Source organism: Ranitomeya variabilis, chromosome 4, assembly GCF_051348905.1.
Source record: "Ranitomeya variabilis isolate aRanVar5 chromosome 4, aRanVar5.hap1, whole genome shotgun sequence".
Classification (NCBI taxonomy): Eukaryota; Metazoa; Chordata; class Amphibia; order Anura; family Dendrobatidae; genus Ranitomeya; species Ranitomeya variabilis.
The window spans coordinates 484252638-484273882 of record NC_135235.1 but is presented as its reverse complement, the minus strand read 5'-3'; the positions used below and the strand labels follow the sequence as shown (position 1 = coordinate 484273882).

At 43.2% G+C, this 21245-nt stretch overlaps 1 protein-coding gene and 1 long non-coding RNA gene across 4 annotated transcripts in view; one reads left to right on the top strand and one right to left on the bottom strand.

The window, feature by feature from the left end:
- Positions 1-3064, top strand: part of LOC143765346 (uncharacterized) — a 60514-nt gene extending 57450 nt beyond the window's left edge. Inside the window, exon 3 of the long non-coding RNA XR_013213371.1 lies at positions 2784-3064. This is a non-coding gene — a long non-coding RNA (uncharacterized LOC143765346). The remainder of the gene's footprint in view (positions 1-2783) is intronic.
- Positions 1-21245, bottom strand: part of LOC143765345 (CMP-N-acetylneuraminate-beta-galactosamide-alpha-2,3-sialyltransferase 2-like) — a 110408-nt gene that overhangs the window by 67673 nt on the left and 21490 nt on the right. The window lies entirely within an intron of this gene.

The window sequence follows — 21245 nt, the reverse complement described above, 5'->3', positions numbered from 1 at the left end:
AACATGGCGCCACCATTGATTCCAGCCAATCTTGCGTTCAAAAAGTCAAATGGTGCTCCCTCCCTTCCAAGCCCCGACGTGCGCCCAAACAGTGGTTTACCCCCACATTTGGGGTACCAGCGTACTCAGGACAAACTGGGCAACAACTGTTGGGGTCCAATTTCTCCTGTTACCCTTGCAAAAATAAAAAATTACTTGCTAAAACATAATTTTTGAGGAAAGAACAATTTTTTTTTATTTTCACGGCTCTGCGTTATAAACTTCTGTGAAGCACTTGGGGGTTGAAAGTGCTCACCACACATCTAGATAAGTTCCTTGGGGGGTCTAGTTTCCAAAATGGGGTCACTTGTGGGGTGTTTCTACTGTTTAGGCACATCAGGGGCTCTGCAAATGCAATGTGACGCCCGCAGACCATTCCATCAAAGTCTGCATTTCAAATGTCACTACTTCCCTTCCGAGCCCTGACGTGTGCCCAAACAGTGGTTTACCCCCACATATGGGGTATCAGCGTACTCAGGAGAAACTGGACAACAACTTTTGGGGTCCAGTTTCTCCTGTTACTCTTGCAAAAATAAAAAATTCTGGGCTAAAAAAATATTTTTGAGGAAAGGAAACACATTTATTATTTTCACGGCTCTGCGTTATAAACTTCTGTGAAGCACTTGGGGGTTCAAAGTGCTCACCACACATCTAGATAAGTTCCCTTGGGGGTCTAGTTTCCAAAATGGAGTCACTTGTGGGGAGTTCCTACTGTTTAGGCACATCAGGGGCTCTGCAAACGCAACCTGATGCCCACAGAGCATTCCATCAAAGTCTGCATTTCAAAACGTCAATACTTCCCTTCCGAACCCCAACGTGTGCCAAAACAGTGGTTTACCCCCACATATGGGGTATCAGCGTACTCAGGACAAACTGGACAACAACATTTGGGGTCCAATTTCTCCTATTACCCTTGGGAAAATAAAAAATTCTGGGCTAAAAATCATTTTTGAGGAAAGAAAAATTATTTTTTCATTTTCACGGCTCTGCGTTATAAACTTCTGTGAAGCACCTGGGGGTTATAAGTGCTCACTATGCATCTAGATAAGTTCCTTGGGGGGTCTAGTTTCCAAAATGGGGTCACTTGTAGGGGAGCTCCAATGTTTAGGCACACAGGGGTTCTCCAAACGCGACATGGTGTCCGCTAACGATTGGAGCTAATTTTCCATTCAAAAAGTCAAATGGCACGCCTCCCCTTCCGAGCCTTGCCGTGCACCCAAACAGTGGTTTACCCCCACATGTGAGGTATCGGCATACTCAGGAGAAATTGCCCAACAAATTTTAGGATCCATTTTATCCTGTTGCCCATGTGAAAATGAAAAAATTGAGGCTAAAATAATTTTTTTGTGAAAAAAAAGTACTTTTTCATTTTTACAGATCAATTTGTGAAGCACCTGGGGGTTTAAAGTGCTCACTATGCTTCTAGATAAGTTCCTTGGGGGGTCTAGTTTCCAAAATGGGGTCACTTGTGGGGGAGCTCCAATGTTTAGGCACACGGGGGCTCTCCAAACGCGACATGGTGTCCGCTAAAGATTGGAGCCAATTTTTCATTCAAAAAGTCAAATGGCGCTCCTTCCCTTCCGAGCCCTGCCGTGCGCCCAAACAGTGGTTTACCCCCACATATGAGGTATCGGCGTACTCAGGACAAATTGGACAACAACGTCCGTGGTCCAGTTTCTCCTTTTACACTTGGGAAAATAAAAAAATTGTTGCTAAAAATCATTTTTGTGACTAAAAAGTTAAATGTTCATTTTTTACTTCCATGTTGCTTCTGCTGCTGTGAAACACCTGAAGGGTTAATAAACTTCCTGAATGTGGTTTTGAGCACCTTGAGGGGTGCAGTTTTTAGAATGGTGTCACTTTTGGGTATTTTCAGCCATATAGAACCCTCAAAATGACTTCAAATGTGAGGTGGTCCCTAAAAAAAATGGTTTTGTAAATTTTGTTGTAAAAATTAGAAATCACTGGTCAAATTTTAACCCTTATAACTTCCTAGCAAAAAAAAAAATTGTTTCCAAAATTGTGCTGATGTAAAGTAGACATGTGGGAAACGTTATTTATTAACTATTTTATGTCACATAACTCTCTGGTTTAACAGAATAAAAATTCAAAATGTGAAAATTGCAAAATTTTCAAAATTTTCACCAAATTTCCGTTTTTTTCACAAATAAACTCAGAAATTATCGACCTAAATTTACCACTAACATGAAGCCCAATATGTCACGAAAAAACAATCTCAGAATCGCTAGGATCCGTTGAAGCGTTCCTGAGTTATTACCTCATAAAGGGACACTGGTCAGAATTGCAAAAAACGGCAAAGTCATTAAGGCCAAAATAGGCTGGGTCATGAAGGGGTTAAAACAGGTTATGTAGCAATTTACATAGCTAGATCTAAAACCGATCCTTCCGTGAATGGCATTAGTCTAAGCCTGATGTGTTTCTCTGAAGTCCTTATATGTCCAGTTTGTTTAACAAAAGAATATTACTGCTGCACCAATCTGGCAAGCCTTTAACGTAGTATCAATTTAAAAGTATTCCAAGGAAATATCTATTAAATTAAGGATTAGGGGATAAATACGAGTATTTCTCAACTCACCTGTTCTGTATAGGGGCAGCAACGGAGGCTGCTAGGTTCAGACTAAGTAAAAAAGTAATAAAAAGACTCGGGAGATGGGAGTCTAATTTATCAGTTGTACATTAGAAAGTAAGTTTGTGCTAATCTTCTGTTTTTACCGTTTTTACAGGGGATATGGTCTGCATTCTGGGGCGCTCGTTCATCCATTGGGCAGGAAACAGAGGGCAACATCAGTGCTATTGGCCCAACCTGTCGTCTCCTGACTGAAAATATGTTGGCTATGGATCAAAGGGCAAAGATGGGATAGCCTGATCGATCAGGTGATGATGAGGAGCAACAAATTTCCAGCCCCTGATATCACTGTACACCTTGGAGGAAAATACTTTGGAAAAATTGGGACAGTGGAGTTATTTCAAATAAATAAAAGGACTGTCAGAGATTAGAACGTGGTTTTCAGGAATTAAGATCGTGTTTTCTGAAATTATTCCTAGGCTAATCCCAGTTAAGTCAGTGGATCTTAAATACTGTGAAAAAATAAGAAAAAGCTTGAAAAGATCAATCTAAAAGTTTGGGCCATTAATTGGAGATTTTTTTTCGTCATGTTGATTTGGAAGATGGGTTTCCCAGCCTTTTAGAAATGACTTGGCACATTTATCGGCATTTGATAATGATATTTTAAACCTAGACTTGGAAACAATGGTAGAAACAACTCTTGTTGGGGTCTTTCTTGCCTGGTTAGGCAAGATAGCCTGGTGGGCTGTGTCATTCAGGAAACAGAATGGACAAACTTTTTGGTTAACGGGCTTGAGCTTTTGCTAAGGCTTCTTTCACACTTCAGTCGTTTGGCGTCAGTCACTTCCAACAAAGTGACGGATCGACGGATCCGTCACAATTGTTGGAAAAACGGATGTAACGGATCCATTTTTTTGACGGATCCGTTACTCGGGGGTTGTATATACTTTTTGGAGCATGCGCAATTGAAAAAAATTGAAAAAACGGATTGGGGCGACGGATCCGTCGAAATAACGGTCGCGATGGATCCGTCGCCCATAGGTGGCCATTCTATGAAATGACGGACGCAACGGATCCGTCGCGATCCGTCATTTCAACGGAGACAAAAAACGTTGCAATGACCGTCAATGTCTAGATGACGTCCGCTAAATTTTGACGGATCCGTCGCATGACGGATGGAACGGACGACCATCCGTCACAATCCGTCGCTAATGCAAGTCTATGGGGAAAAAAACGGATCCGTCGGAAAAAAAACGGATCCGTTTTTTGAGGAAAATGACGGTTTTAGACTGACGCCAAACAACTGAAGTGTGAAAGAGGCCTAAGCTGCAGTTATTGGTGGTAAATTGTTGGATATGGAAAGTCTAGAAAAGTTGTAGAGCATAAACAATGCACTGGTAGAATTATAAATTGTAAATAAAGGCTGTGGCCAATTTTATCCACCCAAGACAACTTGTCAGAACTTTTATTTATGCGCTGTATAGGTAAGCTATAAGTGTTGCACTGTGTAATGCCATGTTAGTAAAGCACCGTAAAACATGTTGGCGATATATAAGCACACAAAGCAATAAGTTAGTTTGACCCCTCTATCACAGCTAGAGAGACATTTCTGAATATATTAATATGTGCCTGCATACCAAAAAAAAGTAATTACTCTTGTGCCATATTCACATTGTCCATTTAGTGTTTTTTCAGCAGGCAATCCCTGCCAACTTATTGTACTCAAAATAGGTGCAAATTTTCTGTGTGGAAAATGCACTGCAAATTTGTCTGAATGTAGGCCTGCTGTTCCATGTGGCTAAGCAAAACTATAGTACAGCAAGATACAGCCAGCGACACACCATTTCTCAATCACAAAAAAATGGTGCTCTTATGGCTATGTGTGGTTGTTATCTATGAACTTACAGTCATTGGAAAAGAAAGAGATGAAGACAAATCACCATTAGCATCTGCCTGGGTGAAAAATGAATCTTTTTAAAATTACAAGGCACAACATTTAGGTACCGTTGTAGCCAAGCACATATTTTAGGGGGTGCATAAGTGGCTGCTGAATCTTGGCTCTGCAACAGTTTCTTTGACTTATCAAAATACTAAAAAATGAAGCATGAAAGTTGAGGGCTCTGTTAAAAATGTTCCCAATAGGACAAAGCATCTTCAATAGTGATGAGCAAATAGCTTTGAATAACTCCTTATCCGAATAGGTATAGCCTATTAGGGTGCTCCGTTAATCAGCCGTTTGGCTCCGCAGCTACATGTGTCGCGGCTGTGTGACAGGCACAACGCATGCATGGAGAGCTCAACAAACAGGCTCACTGTCACACAGCCGCGACATATGCAGCTGCGGCGCCGAACACCTAATTATCAGATAAGGAGTTATCCGAAGCTATTCGCTCAACACTAATCTTCAGTATAGGCTGGCCTAACACATTAGATGACTGTTGGCCGAATGATGCTTTAACAATTGTTTGGGAGATGACACTCCCATACACAGGAGAGGTCATTCAGCCCAGCACTCCTGTGTTCTCTATGAGAAAGTTCTCAGGGAGAACAATGTGACTGGCAACCCAAAATCGGACATGTGTGATTGACCTTTCTCAACCATCAAACTGAAGCAAGACAACACTAAACAGGCACCAGTCCACACCTGGAAAGTCCAATAAACTCCCCTTATGTTGAGCTTTATGCTGTATAGACTGTGTTCCAAATTATTATGCAAATTGGATTTAAGTGTGATAAAGATTTAATTGTTTTGTTTTTCAAATAAACTCGTGGATGGTATTGTGTCTCAGGGCTCAATGGATCACTGAAATCAATCTTAAACACATGGGATAATTAGTTTTCCAGGTGATTCTAATTAAAGAAAAACTACTTAAAAATGATGTTCCACATTATTAAGCAGGTCACAGTTTTCAAGTAACATGGGAAAGAAAAAGGATCTCTCTGCTGCTGAAAAGCATCAAATAGTGCAATGCCTTGGTGAAGGGATGAAAACATTAGAAATTTCCCGAAAACGTAAGCGTGATCATCGTACTGTTAAGAGATTTGTGGCTGTATCTGAGCACAGATGTGTTTGTGCTGATAAAGGCATAATGAGGAAGATTTTTGCCAGGCAAGTTCATCGGATTAAGAGAGCAGCTGCTAAAAAGCCATTACAAAGCAGCAAAAAGATATTTGAAGCTGCTGATGCCTCTGGAGTCCCTCGAACCTCAAGGTGTAGGCTCCTTCAAAGGCTTGCGGTGGTGCATAAACCTACTATTCGGCCACCCTTAAACAGTGTTCACAAGCAGAAATGGTTGCATTGGGCCCACACATACATGAAGACTAATTTCCAAACATTCTTGTTTACTGATAAGTGTTGAGCAACCCTGGATGGTCCAAATGGATGGAGTAGTGGATGGTTGGTGGATGGCCACCATGTCCCAACAAGGCTGCAACAACAGCAAGGAGGTGGAGGAGTCATGTTTTGGGCCAGAATCATGGAGAAACAGCTGGTAGGGCCCTTTAAGGTTCCTGAAGGTGTGAAAATGACCTCTGCAAAGTATATAGAGTTTCTGACTGACACCTTTCCTCCATGGTATAAAAAGCAGAAACGTGCCTTCAGGAGCAAAATCATCTTCATGCTGACAATGCACCATCTCATGCTGCAAAGAAAACCTCTGAGTCATTGGCTGCTATGGGCATAAAAGGAGATAAACTCATGGTGTGGCCACCATCTTCCCCTGACCTCAACCTTATAGAGAACCTTTGGAGTATCATCAAGCAAAAGATCTATGAAGGTGCGAGGCAGTTCACATCAAAACAGCAGCTCTGGGAGACTATTCTGACTTCATGCAAAGAAATACAAGCAGAAACTCAATGGATGCAGGAATTGTGAAGGTGATATCAAAGAAGGGTTCCTATGGTAACATGTAACTTGGCCTGTTAGGATGTTTTGGAGTTAAATAGCTTTTTTGTTCAGTGAATGTGACCTCCTAATGCTGCAAATTCAACAAATGAGCATTTTCAGTTCTTTAAAACATATCAAAAGTTTAGAAATTCTACTGTGCCTAATAATTTGGAACAGTGCATTTTGAGTTTTTATTCATTTTGGAGATTATACTGTTATCATTGGGAGGTTTCTTCAATATAATTTGATGTATACTCTAACGGGTGATTACTTTTCTTAGACTGACTGTCATTTGCACCAACCATTTAGGAAAAACAGAGAAAAATGTCATTTGCATAATAATTTGGAACATAGTGTATTTGAACAGAGAGTGGTGCTTGTGTAATAGAGTGCAGGGTTGCGTATGTCACCACGGAACAGACAGACCAACTGTTGAAGGGGATTTATTAACAGGGGTAAAATTCTCCTCACAGGGAGTAAACAGGGGGTTAATAGAGTCAAACAGTAAACAGTTAAGTGGAATCAAAAGGGTTAACGAGTGTTCTTGTAACTTATCAGCCCAGGGAGGTCCTGACTGGAGGGTCCTTTTTCCAACGTGGATACAGTCACCAGCAGGGCTTGAGATCCTGAAGTCTCTTCTGTGTCTCCTGGAAAGTCCGGGGTTAAGCCTCTGCAGCCTGTTCTTCTCAAAGTGAAACTGGAACCAGGAAATAGCACAGTCTCTCAGTCACTGCTGCAGGAGTCTCTGTAAGCCTGGCAGCTTCTCTGTAGTAACGATGTCACACACACACTGGGCAGTTACTTATCACACTCAGGGATCTCGGCTTGTCACTGCGGTCACCAGGGCTGCACTGAGTCACTGTCTCTGCACCGTCAGGGGAAGAGTCTTCTCAGATTATGGAGGCTTCCAAGTCCCCACTCTCACTCCAGCCTTAGTGCCCTCACGGGGAGCACTCGGTCATGGGGAGCGCGGCGCTGCAGCCTGCTTTGTCTCTGGCACGCTGTCCCCTCTCTCGTGCGCTCTCTCTCCCGCACTTTTCTGACCACTCCCCTCTCTTTTCCCAGCAGTCATCACGTCCCCTCTGTCCAGGGCAGAAAGTCTTCCCCCCAACAACCCAGCTGTCTGACTAAGTGGTTCCAGGCAAGGAGCAGGGAAAGCAACCTCCTTACACTTGCCTAAAGTGGAAAATATGACTGCTGTAGAAAAATGAAGAATGGCACTCACCATGTTCTGAAGAAAAATTCTTTTAATCCAATAAACAGGACATCACAGCGGTAGGCATCACCTCCGATGTCCTGTTTATTGGATTAAAGTACTTTACTACAGAACGTGGAGAGTGCCACTCTTCATTTTTCTACAGCAGTCATATCTCCGAACCATCAGTTGGCTGGTTTCCATATAAGTGTAATAATTATAGGGGATAACTCAGGAGACTCTTTGCGTGGAACAAGACAACTACAGGACACAGTTTTATAAGTGGTAAAGTCTATATTATCACACGGTGATTCAAACAGGTGCAGAGAAAAACTCAAGTCCACAACACTTGGTGTAAATATTAAACGCAGCTTAGCAGTCTATAGGGAACTTCAGAGGAAAATGCAAACACGCAGAAAGTCTATGAAGCACAATTATTCTTGAGGATACTTGACACGAATAAGTCCTTGCTTAGTCCAAAACACAGATAGATATGCTTATAAGGCAGTTCAAATCATATCTTAGCTCAACCAGGGAGGCCTGGGTAATAGTCTCAGGTTCTTGCAGAGCAGCAACAGCTTACATGCCCAGCAAATGCAGATGGAAGTAAACACGAGCAGCAGATGAAGGAGGATTACTGGAAACTTGTGTATGCAGCAGGCACTCAGAGCAGAGTAGCAGGATAACCCCACAGGTTCACAGGAGCAGGTGTATAGCCAGGGAGTAATCAGAGGTCAGGCGCTGGATGCAAGGCAAAATACTCTAGCACAGACTGAAGGCTGGGGTGGAGTTTTATAGCAGGAAGACAGAGTGCACATGAGACCAAAGACGCCATCTTGGAAAAGGGCAGTAATGCACAAAAGGTAATAAAAATGTTCAGAGTCCTGACAATAAGCATCAATCCATCAGCCAAACCTGTCAATACCGACAGGTTTCATTAACATTAGTCTAATGTATATGAGAGCCTTAACTCATTTTCTCACAGCATGCAAGAGCAGAGAAGATATTCTAGTGCTGGCAACCATGATACTTTTGAAATTTCAAAGATCAAACATCAAAATTTAAGTAATTATTAGTGATGAGCGAATATACTCGTTACCCGAGATTTCCCGAGCACGCACGGGTGACCTCCGAGTATTTTTTAGTGCTCGGAGATTTAGTTTTCCTCAACTCAGCTGAATGATTTACATCTCTTAGCCAGCTTGATTACATGTGGGGATTCCCTAGCAACCAGGCAACCCCCACATGTACTTATGCTGGCTAACAGATGTAAATCATTCAGCTGCGGTGTGAAAACTAAATCTCCAAGCAATAAAAAATACTCGAAAGACACCCGAGCATGCTCGGGAAATCTCGAGTAACGAGAATATTCGCTCATCACTAGTAAATATCTGTGTAAAAAATAATATAATATTTAAGTTTTACAGACATTAAATTTTTCCCTGCAAGAACATTAGTTTATCATTAGGAAAAGTATTCTGCTGTCCACATTTATACATGTTAGAAGGCTGTGTGGCACTCTTGTTGGGAGCTCAAATGGGGTTCCACTAAATAAAACAGAAAAAAAGAATTTAGCACTCCAATATTAGATGCTGAAATGTATGAAAGTTTTTATTGCACACACAAAGGATCCACTATGCAATTTTTTCACGTTTTAGCCTATGTTGGCCTTCTTCAGAACTAAAAGGTAATGAGTAAAACAAAAAAAGAAAGAAATATAACCAGAAAAGTAATAAGGAGACATATACAACCCCTGGCAAAAATTATGGAATCACCGGCCTTGGAGGATGTTCATTCAGTTGTTTAATTTTGTAGTAAAAAGCAGATCACAGAGATGGCCCAGAACTAAAGTCATTTCAAATAGCAACTTTCTGGCTTTAAGAAACACTGAAAGAAATCAAGAGCAAAAAATGTGGTAGTCAATAATGGTTACTTTTTAACCACGCATAGGGGAAAAATTATGGAGTCACTCAATTCTGAGGAAAAAATTATGGAATCATGAAAAACAAAAAAACACTCCAACACATCACTAGTATTTTGTTGCACCACCTCTGGCTTTTATAACAGCTTGCAGTCTCTGAGGCATGGACTTAATGAGTGTCACACAGGACTCTTCATCAATCAGGCTCTAACTTTCTCTGATTGCTGTTGCCAGATCAGCTTTGCAGGTTGGAGCCTTGTCATGGACCATTTTCTTCAACTTCCACCAAAGATTTTCAATTGAATTGAGTTCTGGACTATTTGCAGGCCATGACATTGACCTTATGTGTCTTTTTTCAAGGAATGTTTTCACAGTTTTTGCTCTATGGCAGGATGCATTATCATCCTGAAAAATGATTTCATCATCCCCAAACATCCTTTCAATTGATGGGATAAGAAAAGTGTCCAAAATATCAACAAAAACGTGTACATTATTGAAAATGTAATGACAGTCATCTCCCCAGTGCCTTTACCTGACATGCAGCCCCATATCTATGACTGTGGAAATTTGCATGTTCTCTTCAGACAATCATCTTTATAAATCTCATTGGAACGGCACCAAACAAAAGTTCCAGCATCATCACCTTGCCCAATGCAGATTCGTCATTCATCACTGAATGTGACTTTCATCCAGTCATTCACAGTCCACGGTTGCTTTTCCTTAGCCCATTGTAACCTTGTTTTTTTCTGTTTAGGTGTTAATGATAGCTTTCGGTTAGCTTTTCTGTATGTAAATCCCATTTCCTTTAGGCGGTTTCTTACAATTCGGTCACAGACGTTGACTCCAGTTTCCACCCATTTGTTCCTCATTTGTTTTGTTGTGCATTTCCTGTTTTGGAGACATATTGATATAAGTTTCCGGTCTTGATGCTTTGATGTCTACCTTGGTCTACCAGTATGTTTGCCTTTAACAACCTTCCCAATGTTGTTTGGATTTGGTCCAGATTTTAGACACAGCTGACTGTGAACAACTAACATCTTTTGCAACATTGCGTGATGATTTACCCTCTTTTAAGAGTTTGATAATCCTCTCCTTTGTTTCAATTGACATCTCTCGTGTTGGAGATATGATTCATGTCAGTCCACTTGGTGCAACAGCTCTCCAAGGTGTGATCACTCCTTTTTAGATGCAGACTAACGAGCAGATCTAATTTGATGCAGGTGTTATTTATGGGTATGAAAATTTACAGGGTGATTCCATAATTTTTTTCCTCAGAATTAAGTGATTCCATAATTTTTCCCCCTATGCTTGGTTAAAAAAAGTAAACATTACTGACTACCACATTTTTTGTTCTTGATTTCTTTTAGTGTTTCTTAAAAACAGAAAGTTGCCATTCGAAATGACTTTAGTTTTGTGCCATGCCTGTGATCTGTTTTTTTTCTACAAAATTAAACAACTGAATGAACATCCTCCAAGGCCGGTGATTCTATCATTTTTGCCAGGGGTTGTAGAGTGACGGGGGCATTTAGATTGATCAGGGTAACAGCAGACTTTACCAAGTATCGTCTCAGTGCTGATAACAATGGCTGCAGAAGCTGGAAAAAAACAGAACTTACTATAAATTATATAGCCCCAAGGGAATATATCCAGATCGTTAAATAATGTAAGCCACGCTGAAGGAAAAAAGCACAATCGTGCTTGTGAGGTGACGCGGAGCAAATGTGCTCTGCAGGGAGTTTAAATAAATAGAGGCTCGCGCTTAGAATGCCGCTTCCTCATGGTGACGTACTTCCGGTTTAGTCCGATCACATGTTGCAATAAAAACTTTCATAAATTTCAGCCTCTAATATTGGAGTGCCAAATTTTCTTTTTCACATTTATACATGTGTATAGGAAGATCCTAAAGTAGTTTACAAAAAACAAGGAACAAAACGTTTACCTAAAAATCATCACATTCACCCGTTATCAGTGCAGGGTTGGGACACATTCTCCCATTATCAGTACAGAGCCAGCAACCTTGACCTGCAGTTTATCTCATCATTCATTTAAAACATAACAGAAAGGAATTCACATTGTTGCATGAGATTTCTTCTGTAACTAATCTGCTGCATGTGAAACAAGAGCTCATTTAGGCCACGTTCACACTTTGCGGCGTCCCTCTGCGGGTTCTCCCGCAGCGGAATTGATAAATCTGCAGGGCAAAACCGCTGCGGTTATCCCTGCAGATTTATCGCGGTTTGTTCCACGGTTTCCGCTGTGGGATTACTCCTATAATATTGATGCTGCATATGCAGCAATATGCAGCATCAATAGTAATGTTAAAAATAATAAAAATTGGTTATACTCACCCTCTGATGTCCGGATCTCCTCGGCGCTGCACGCGGCGCTCCGGTTCCAAAGATGCTGTGCCGAGAAGGACCTTCGTGACGTCACGGTCATGTGACCCGGGCGTCATCACGGTCATGTGACCGCGACGTCACCGCAGGTCCTGTTCGCACAGCAACTCTGACCGGCCGGCCGCGTGCAGCGCTGAGAGGTGAGTATAACATGATTTTTTATTTTTATTCTTTTTTTTACCCCAAATATGGTTCCCAGGGCCTGGAGGAGAGTCTCCTCTCCTCCACCCCGGGTACCACCCGCACATTAACCGCTTACTTCCCGCAACGTGGGCACAGCCCCATGCGGGAAGTAAGCGGTTCAATGCATTTCTATGTGTGCAGAATCGCTGCGATTCTGCACAAAGAAGTGACATGCTGCGGGTTTTAAACCGCTGCGTTTCTGCGCGGTTTTTCCCGCAGCATGTGCACAGCGGTTTGCGGTTTCCATAGGGTTCACATGTAAATGGAAATGCTATGGAAACTGCTGCGGACCCGCAGCATCAAAATCGCCGCGGTTCCGCGGTAAAAACCGCAAAGTGTGAACATGGCCTTAGACTTTTATTTCACACTAGATGGTGGCCCGATTCTAACGCACTGGGTATTCTAGCATATGCATGTCCACGTAGTATATTGCACAGCCCACATAGTATATTGCCCAGTCACGTAGTATATTGCCCAGTGACGTAGTATATTGCCCAGTCACGTAGTATATTGCCCAGTGATGTAGTATACAGCACAGAGCCATGTAGTATATTGCCCAGCCACGTAGTATATTGGCCAGTCACATATGTCACGGGTTAAAAAATAAAAAATAAACATATACTCACCTTCCGAGGGCCACTTGTAGTCCTTCCGGTCCCAGGGATGGTATGAGCGCAGGACCTGTGATGACGTCGCGGTCACATGACCGTGACGTCATGGCAGGTCCTTCGCGCATACCATCCTTGCCAACAGAACCTGCTGCATGCGGGAAAGGTGGTGGAAGGTGAGTATATAATGATTTTTTATTTTATTATTTTTAACATTACATTTTTTTTACTATTGACGCTGCATAGGCTGCATCAATAGTAAAAACTTGGTCACACAGGGTTAATAGCGGCGGTAAGGGAGTGAGTTACCCACGGCATAATGCGGTCCGTTACCGCTGGCATTTACCCTGTGTGAGCGGTGACTGCGAGGAGTATGGAGCGGGCGCCGGGCACTGACTGCAGGGGAGTAGGGAGAGACTAATTGGACTGTGCCCGTCGCTGACTGGTCGCGGCAGCCATGACAGGCAGCTGGCGAGACCAATCAGCGAATGAATATCCGTGACGGAAGTTGCCGACAGACAGACGGAAGTACCCCCTAGACAATTTTATATATATATATATATATATATATATATATATATATATATATATATATATATATATATATATATATATATATATATATATATATATATATATATATATATATATATATATATATCTATCTATCAAAGCTTAATATTTTTGGAAGTTGGAGTGTTTTTTTTTTCTTAGATTTGGATATCTTAGGAGGATATCTGTTTGTGGAGGTAACTATTACTGTGCAGAATTATTAGGCAACTTAATAAAAGCCAAATATATTCCCATCTCACTTGTTTATTTCCACCAGGTAAACCAATATAACTGCACAAAATTTAGAAATAAAACATTTCTGACATGCAAAAACAAAACCCCAAAAAATTAGTGACCAATATAGCCACCTTTCTTTATGATGACACTCAACAGCCTTCCATCCATAGATTCTGTCAGTCGCTTGATCTGTTTACAATCAACATTGCGTGCAGCAGCTACCACAGCCTCCCAGACACTGTTCCGAGAGGTGTACCGTTTTCCCTCCCTGTAGATCTCACATTTTATGAGGGACCACAGGTTCTCACAGGTTCTCTATGGGGTTCAGATCAGGTGAACAAGGGGGCCATGTCATTATTTTTTCTTCTTTGAGACCTTTACCGGCCAGCCACGCTGTGGTGTAGTTGGAGGCATGTGATGGAGCATTGTCCTGCATAAAAATCATGTTTTTCTTGAACGATACCGACTTCTTCCTGTGCCACTGCTTGAAGAAGTTGTCTTCCAGAAACTGGCAGTAGAGACTGAGAGTTGAGCTTCACTCCATCCTCAACCCGAAAAGGTCCCACAAGTTCATCTTTGATGATACCAGCCCATACCAGTACCCCACCTCCACCTTGCTGGCGTCTGAGTCGGAGTGGAGCTCTCTGCCCTTTACTGATCTGGCCTCTGGCCCATCAAGAGTCACTCTCATTTCATCAGTCCATAAAACCTTTGAAAAGTCAGTCTTAAGATATTTCTTGGCCCAGTCTTGACGTTTTATCTTATGTTTCTTGTTCAAAGGTGGTCGTTTTTCAGCCTTCCTTACCTTGGCCATGTCCCTGAGTATCACAGACCTTGTGCTTTTTGTTACTCCAGTAACATTGCAGCTCTGAAATATGGCAAAACTGGTGGCAAATGGCATCTTGGCAGCTTCACGCTTAATTTTCCTCAATTCATAGGCAGTTATTTTGAGCCTTTTTTTGCCCAACACGCTTCTTGTGACCCTGTTGGCTACTTGCCATGAAACGCTTGATTGCCAAACTTTTGAAGCTTGATCACCGAACAATTTCAAGACTGTTGAATCCCTCTGCAAGACATCTCACAATTTTGGACTTTTCAGAGCCCGTCAAATCTCTCTACTGACCCATTTTGCCAAGGGAAAGGAAGTTGCCTAATAATTAAGCACACCTTATATAGGGTTTTGATGTCATTAGACAACACCCCTCCTCATTACAGAGATGCACATCACCTGATTTACTTAATTGGTAGTTGGCTCTCAAGCCTGAACAGCTTGGGGTAGGACAACATGCATAAAAAGTATCATGTGATCAAAATACAACTTGCCTAATAATTATGCACACAGTGCATAGTCTTTGGGGCTGTTCACGTGTCCGTGTTTCTTTGCGGACTGTGTGCCATCAGTGTGCAGACCATAATTAACAGTGTAATGTATAGGGGAAGCTTTGAAACTTATTTATCGACATGTAAAAATCACTGATGGTAAAATGGACACTGACCAAACACTGATGAAACTCTGACCCAAAATACTGATGACACTTGTTGGCGTGAAAACATACGCATATCTGAGCAAGGTTGAGAAGAGATACTTTAGTCTAAACAAGTAATAATCTAATATATATATATATAAATGCTGTGTGTGCCCCGTCCACACGGCCCACGTTCTTAGCGCACACGGGTGGAGACACATTCACCTCGAAAGCCACCCAGCAAAACTCACCGGCTGTGACATCCCAGTCGCTGCCAGCTACAATCAGGGCTGCCACCTCCAGAGTAGGCCACATCTAGCTCCGTTGTGTCTAGAATGGAGTTGCTTCTGTGAGGCATGACGTCAAGGGAAAGGAAGGAGCTTCATAGATTACACCGCTATGCTAACAACAGGAAGTTGCTGTGCACATGTGAGGGGAAGAGAGGAGTGAGGGGAAAAAGAGGGGTGAGGGGAAAATGAGAGGAGAGAGGTGAAAATGAGGAGGTGTGAGTGGAAAATGAGGAGGTGTGAGTGGAAAATGAGGAGGTGTGAGTGGAAAATGAGAGGAGTGAGGGAAAATAGTGGAGTGATCGGAAAATGACAGGTGTGAGGGGAAAATGAGAGATGTGAAGTGGAAATGAGAGAAGTGAGGTGCTGCTGCAGTATGAGGCTGTGTATAGAGAAGAGGGTCATAGATCAGAGGTGCGTAGAAAATAGAGGTACGGCAGGGATATATACCAATAAACTTTTATTAAAGTATCAAATATACAGCACAAATGATAGCCAAAAATGACATAGTTGGGACAAAAAGCAGGTACTTGAAAAAGAGCAGCTAAAAGATAGCATGTAGTAGATGGTAAGGATACAATGCTAAAGATACCATGGAAAGTTTTTTTAGAGCAACCTACTCTGACTGCAGACCCATAAGTACACACTCATACTCTGGGGTAATGTTCTTAAGTGTACACATGTTAGAGAAAATGGTGAGAATACCCCAGTAGTATGCTCCTGGACATAATAATTAGCAGGAGATGTCACAAGCGGAAACAGCAGGATTAAGACAACAGAGTTAGTGCTGTAAAGGGATTAAAGGTGGTGAGCTGTTACCTTGAGACATGGTTGCAATGTGTAGCAGGGGGCTGCAGGCAGAGACGAACGAACCTCGACGCGCGTTTCACCTAAGTGGCTTCGTCCTGACAAAGCCACTTAGGTGAAACGCGCGTCGAGGTTCGTTCCTCTCTGCCTGCAGCCCCCTGCTACACATTGCAACCATGTCTCAAGGTAACAGCTCACCTGTTATGATCCCAGTGGCTGGGGATCACAGGAAATACCAGCTAAGTTACTAAGCAAAGTACAAGCTCTAGGGAGGTGGTAACTGGACTGACCGCAAATCTGATCCTATCCAAACACACTAAAGGTAGCCGGTGAACGTGCCTAAAATCCTGGACGTCTCGACGCAGCCTGAGAAACTGACTACCCCTAAAGAGAAAGCAAGACCTCACTTGCCTCAAGAGAAATAACCCCAAGGATATAGGAAGCCCCCAACAAATAATAACGGTGAGGTAAGGAGAAAAGACAAACGTAGGAATGAAAACAGATTCAGCAAATGAGGCCCGCTAATACTAGATAGCAGAAAACAGATAGAGAACTGTGCGGTCAGCAAAAAACCCTACCAAAATATCCACGCTGAGAATTCAAGACCCCCACACCAACTAACGGTGTGGGGGGGAGAAACTCAGCCCCCTAGAGCTACCAGCAAGCTGAGAAATCACATATTAGCAAGCTGGACAAGAAACATATCGAACACAGATGATCAAAAAATGAACAAAACGAAAACTTAGCTTCTCTTGAAGAGACTGGTAGCAAGGTAGTCAGAAGAAATCAGAATAGCACTGAATACATTGACAGCCGGCAACAAGTGGAAGTGAAACAGAGCTAAATAGGAAACTCCCAAGTGAATAACGAGGCAGCTGATCAGCCACAGACCCGCAGGATAACAAACAAAGCCACCAGGGGGAGCCCAAAACAAAAGTCACACAATACCACCTGTGACCACAAGAGGGAGCCTGAAAACAGAGTTCACAACAGTACCCCCCCTTGAGGAGGGGTCACCGAACCCTCATCAAAAACCCCAGGGCGGTCAGGGTGAGCCACATGGAAGGCACGAACCAAATCGGCCGCATGAACATCAGAGGTGACAACCCAGGAATTATCCTCCTGACCATAGCCCTTCCATTTAACCAAATACTGAAGCCTCCGTCTAGAAATACGAGAATCCAAGATCTTCTCCACCACGTATTCCAATTCTCCCTCAACCAGCACAGGGGCAGGAGGCTCAACCGGAGGACCCACAGGCACCACATACCTCCGCAACAACGACCGATGAAACACATTATGAATAGCAAACGATGCTGGGAGGTCCAAACGAAATGACACAGGGTTAAGGACTTCCAAAATCTTATAAGGACCGATAAACCGAGGCTTGAACTTAGGAGAGGAGACCTTCATAGGAACAAAGCGAGAAGACAACCACACCAAGTCCCCAACGCGAAGTCGGGGACCCACACAGCGACGGCGGTTGGCAAAGCGCTGAGCCTTCTCTTGTGACAGCTTCAAATTGTCCACAACATGATTCCAAATCTGATGCAACCTATCCACCACAACATCCACTCCAGGACAGTCAGAAGGCTCCACCTGACCCGAGGAAAATGAGGATGAAATCCCGAATTACAAAAAAAAGGAGAAACCAAAGTAGCAGAACTAGCCCGATTATTAAGGGCAAACTCAGCCAATGGCAAAAAAGTCACCCAGTAGTCCTGATCAGCAGAAACAAAACATCTCAAATAGGTTTCCAAGGTCTGATTAGTTCGTTCGGTTTGGCCATTCGTCTGAGGATGGAAGGCCGACGAAAAAGACAAATCAATGCCCATCTTAGCGCAAAAGGTCCGCCAAAATCTAGACACAAACTGGGATCCTCTGTCGGAAACAATATTTTCAGGGATCCCATGTAAGCGAACCACATTTTGAAAAAACAGCGGAACCAACTCGGAGGAGGAAGGCAACTTAGGCAAGGGCACCAAATGGACCATCTTAGAAAAACGATCACACACCACCCAGATGACAGACATTCTCTGAGAGACAGGGAGATCCAAAATAAAATCCATGGAAATGTGCGTCCAAGGCCTCTTCGGGACAGGCAAAGGTAACAGCAAACCACTGGCACGAGAACAGCAAGGCTTAGCCCGAGCACAAATTCCACAAGACTGCACAAAGGAACGCACATCCCGCGACAAGGAAGGCCACCAAAAGGACCTGGCCACCAAATCTCTGGTACCAAATATTCCAGGATGGCCCGCCAACACCGAAGAATGAACCTCGGAAATAACTCTGCTGGTCCATCTATCCGGGACAAACAGTCTCTCCGGTGGACAACAGTCAGGTCTATCCACCTGAAACTCCTGCAGCACTCGTCGCAAATCTGGGGAGATGGCAGACAAAATCACCCCTTCTCTGAGAATACCAGCCGGCTCTGAATCTCCAGGAGAGTCAGGCACAAAACTCCTAGAAAGAGCATCAGCCTTTACATTCTTCGAATCAGGCAGGTACGAGACCACGAAATCAAAACGAGAGAAAAACAACGACCAACGAGCCTGTCTAGGATTCAGCCGCTTGGCCGACTCGAGATAAATCAGATTCTTGTGATCAGTCAAGACCACCACACGATGCTTAGCTCCCTCGAGCCAATGTCGCCACTCCTCAAATGCCCACTTCATAGCCAACAACTCCCGATTACCGACATCATAATTCCGCTCGGCAGGCGAAAACTTTCTTGAAAAGAAAGCACATGTCTTCATCACAGAGCCATCGGCGCTTCTCTGCGACAAAACAGCCCCCACTCCAATCTCGGAAGCATCAACCTCGACCTGGAAAGGAAGAGAGACATCTGGCTGACATAAGACCGGAGCCGAAGAAAACCGGCGCTTCAGCTCCCGAAAGGCCTCCACAGCCGCAGGAGACCAGTTAGTAACATCAGAACCTTTCTTGGTCAAATCCGTCAAAGGCTTAACAACACCAGAAAAATTAGCGATGAAGCGACGATAAAAATTAGCAAAACCCAAGAACTTCTGAAGACTCTTAACAGATGTAGGCTGTGTCCAGTCATGAATAGCCTGAACCTTGACTGGGTCCATCAAAATAGTAGAAGGAGAAAAAATGAAACCCAAAAAAGAAACCTTCTGGACTCCAAAAAGACATTTTGAGCCCTTCACAAATAAAGCATTGGCACGCAGGACCTGAAACACCATCCTGACTTGCTTAACATGGGACTCCCAATCATCAGAAAAAAACAAAATATCATCCAGATACACAATCATAAATTTATCCAGATATTCGCGGAAGATGTCGTGCATAAAAGACTGAAAGACAGAAGGAGCGTTAGAAAGTCCAAAAGGCATCACCAAGTACTCAAAATGGCCTTCGGGCGTATTAAATGCAGTCTTCCATTCATCACCCTGCTTAATACGCACAAGGTTATACGCACCACGAAGATCTATCTTGGTGAACCAACTAGACCCCTTAATGCGAGCAAACAGATCAGATAACAATGGCAAAGGATACTGAAATTTGACCGTGATTTTATTTAGAAGGCGATAATCAATACAAGGTCTCAGAGAACCATCCTTCTTAGCCACAAAAAAGAACCCCGCACCAAGAGGGGAGGAGGAGGGGCGAATAAGTCCTTTCTCCAAGGACTCCTTTATATAACTCCGCATGGCAGCATGCTCCGGCACTGACAAATTGAAAAGTCGTCCCTTAGGAAACTTACTACCAGGAATCAAATTTATAGCACAATCACAATCCCTATGAGGAGGTAGAGAACTGAGTTTGGGCTCATCAAATACATCCTGGTAGTCTGACAAAAACGCAGGGACTTCAGAAGGAGTGGATGAAGCAATTGACACCACAGGAGCGTCGCCATGAATTCCCTGACAACCCCAACTTGACACAGACATTGCTTTCCAATCCAGGACTGGATTATGAGTCTGCAACCATGGCAGACCCAACACGACAACATCATGCAAATTATGCAGCACAAGAAAGCGAATCACCTCCTGATGAACAGGAGTCATGCACACGGTCACTTGTGTCCAGTACTAAGGTTTATTCGTAGCCAATGGCGTAGCATCAATTCCCCTTAGTGGAATAGGGAATTTTAAAGGCTCCAAAACCAAACCACAGCGCCTGGCAAATGACAAGTCCATCAGACTCAGGGCAGCACCTGAATCTACAAAAGCCATAACCGGGTAAGATGACAAGGAACAAATCAGGGTAACAGACAAAATGAACTTAGGCTGTAAAGTACCAATGGTGACAGATTTATCAACCTTTTTTTTGCGCTTAGAGCATGCTGAGATAACATGAGCTGAGTCACCACAGTAAAAGCACAACCCATTTTGCCATCTATAATTTTGCCGTTCACTTCTGGTCAGAATTCTATCACATTGCATAGACTCAGGTGTCTGTTCAGAAGACACCGCCAAATAGTGCGCAGGTTTGCGCTCCCGCAAACGCCGATCAATCTGAATGGCCAGAGTCATTGACTCATTCAGACCTGCAGGCGTAGGGAACCCCACCATGACATTCTTAATGGCCTCAGAAAGACCTTTTCTGAAATTTGCAGCCAGGGCATACTCATTCCACTGAGTAAGCACCGACCATTTCCGAAATTTCTGGCAGTACACCTCTGCTTCATCTTGCCCCTGAGAGAGGGCCAACAACGCTTTTTCAGCCTGGTTCTCAAGATTAGGTTCCTCATAGAGCAATCCAAGGGCCAGAAAAAATGCATCAACACTGAGCAATGCCGGATCCCCTGGCGCCAATGCGAAGGCCCAATCTTGAGGGTCACCACGCAAGAAAGAAATTATAATTTTAACTTGCTGAACGGAATCACCAGAGGAACGAGGTTTCAAAGAAAGAAACAATTTACAATTGTTCTTAAAATTCAGGAACCTAGATCTATCTCCAGAAAACAACTCCGGAATAGGTATTCTAGGCTCTGACATAGGACTGTGAACAACAAAATCCTGAATACTTTGTACCCTTGCAGCAAGATGATCTACACTGGAGGCCAAACTCTGAATATCCATATCAGCAGCTGAGTTCAGAGCCACACCAAG